Consider the following 2,659-nt stretch of genomic DNA (forward strand, 5'->3'; position numbering starts at 1 on the left):
AAAGCCCCGTACACACTTGGAAACATTGTTTGGAAACAGTGTTTGGAAACGGTTTCCAAACAGTTTGGAAACGGTTTCCAAACTGTATGCAAACAATGTTTCGAAACTGCTTACAAACTGATTCCAACTGTTTGCAAACCATTTCCAAACACCATTTCATGAATTAGTTTTTCCCATCCAGAATGGGAAACACTGCGTGTGTGTGTGTGTTTGTGTGTGTGTGGCCGAGGCGACGATGAATTAGTACCAACTCGAGACTTGCAGTGATAACGCCATGTGGTCTGCCGAGAAAACTCTAGAACTAATTGAATTGCTGCATTCATCCCCAACATTGTGGGATGTAACAAATGTGGATTACAAAAATAGAATTAAAAAGATGGATGCCTTGACGGGGATAGCTGATAAACTTTCTATAACAGTAAGTGATACAGAAAAGAAGATAAAAACCATCAAAGTGCAACTCAGGAGGGAACATGTGAAACTGACTTCACTGAAAAGAAGTGGAAGTTCCTCAAAGAAGTATTCATGGTTTGGTCACGAGCCCCTCCTGTATTTGCTGCACGGCCAAGAATCCAGAGGAAGCCGGTCAACAGACTTAACAGAGAGAGAGATAAGGTGATGTTACAATTGCCGTAACTTAATAAGTTCTATTAGCATTATTACCGTAATATGATAACTGCTATTAGTATTATTATCTTAACATAATAACTGTTGCAAAAGTAGGTAAAAAATAGGTGTCATTTATGTATACAATTTAATCTTACCAATGCTCAGCAGATATCTACAGGTACATTTACAGGCAGACTTCTTAACCTAACATGCCCTATGCATAATTACTCATTCCTTATGTCCCGTGCGTCCACAGTAATCCTTCATGGTATATTTTGCAAATCAATGAACCCTTCAATTTTATTCATTGCTGCTCTCCATGATCCTGCAGTTATACTGGCATTATCCACATTTTCCGAGTCAAACGTACCGAGTGGTGAATAAACATTTCTCGACTCCACATTCCTGTGTAGAAAATTATACAAATATATGCATGTCAGAGTAACACACTCTACCTTGTCTGGGTGTAATGCACTAGGTTTTAGTAACACTCTGAACTTAGATGCTAAAATTCCAAATGCATTTTCTACTATCCTCCGAGCCCTACACAATATGTAATTAAAGATCCTCTCAGGGGAAGACCTATCTAGATTTCCTGGAAATGGTTTCAGTAAGTAACGTGATAAAGCAAAGGCGTCATCTCCAACAAACATGTATGGCACAGGAATGCGTCCCTCTGCAAGTGGCTGGTCTGGTGGAAGCCTGAGCCGCTTCTGCTCTACTTTCTCATACAAACTCGTATATTTAAACACACCTCCATCCGAAATTCTGCCTTGACATCCTACATCTGCACATATAAACTGGTAATCTGCATCTACGCACGCCATGAGTACAATGCTGTGTGTCCCTTTGAAGTTAAAGACAAGGCTTCTACGATTCTTTGGAGCTTGTATTTGAACGTGCTTCCCATCCAGTGCAGCAATACAGTGTGGAAAGTTCCATCTGTGGGAGAACCCATTTGCTGCTGCAATCCATTCTTTTTCCGTAGCAGGCATCTGAGGAGAAATATACGTAGTCAGTGAAGTAACACACATGCACACAAAATATGAAACCCTTGCAATTGAGATACTGCGATGAGGAGAAGAATGATCATCGGAAGACTAATGATTTATTTCTCTCTCTCTCTCTCTCTCTCTCTCTCTCTCTCTCTCTCTCTCTCTCTCTCTCTCTCTCTCTCTCTCTCTCTCTCAGAGATGATACAATACCCAATGGGATGGAATGTGAAGCGAAAGAGCCTCTAATATTATTATTGAAAATAATGAGTATATCAACACCAGTAAGTCACAATACAAACAACAGCAATAATAATGATAGATAGAAATAATGATAATGAGAATAGTAATAATTCTAACAAGAATACATAATAATTATGACAATAATGATGATATTAAAAACAATATAATAGTAGGAACTCTGGCAACAAATAATAACAACAAAAACAATAAAAACAAAAACAACAGCAACAACAACAATAACAACAACGATATTTATAAGTGTTTCTCTTCTCTTTCAGGTTGCTGAAGTTGAATCTGAGCAAGAAACTGATGCTGTAATTGAGAGTTCACATTAAGCTGAAACACCTCAAAGCGCTTTCCCGACCCGTCGTTCGTCAGCTAAAGGGCCTGGTGACGAAGTGAAAGAAGCATTTCACTTGATGAAGTCTCTAGCACAACATGTCCCTACACTGGATGATTATCATGTGTTCAGTGAAAATGTTGACCATATACTGAGAGCATGCGGAAGAAGTAAGCATGAGGTATCAATAGCACAGCATGAAATTAGTGAAATAATTTTCAACTTGGAAATGGGGTACTTTGGGGAGGGTGCGGCTCAGTTCACCCCATGAATTTCATATACAGGACAAAGGTATTCAGGGTTTCCTGTGCCAACATCACAAGGCATCCCACAGTACTTTACCGCCCCAAGTGGTGAATCTACTCCAAGTTTCTCTCCTTCCCCAAACTCATGTAGTAATTATTGTGATTAAATTATGATTCCTACATAAATATGTTTTTCTAGTAAACACACCTTTCATATTGTTCTTAAATAC

The 2,659-nt window shown here is 38.9% G+C and overlaps 1 pseudogene; it reads left to right on the forward strand.

The window, feature by feature from the left end:
* The first annotated feature begins 274 nt into the window (after window positions 1-274).
* LOC137643137 (uncharacterized) lies at window positions 275-2,455 on the forward strand (annotated as a pseudogene).
* Window positions 2,456-2,659: the final 204 nt, after the last annotated feature.

The sequence above is a fragment of the Palaemon carinicauda genome, chromosome 6 (genome assembly GCF_036898095.1).
Source record: "Palaemon carinicauda isolate YSFRI2023 chromosome 6, ASM3689809v2, whole genome shotgun sequence".
NCBI lineage: Eukaryota > Metazoa > Arthropoda > Malacostraca > Decapoda > Palaemonidae > Palaemon > Palaemon carinicauda.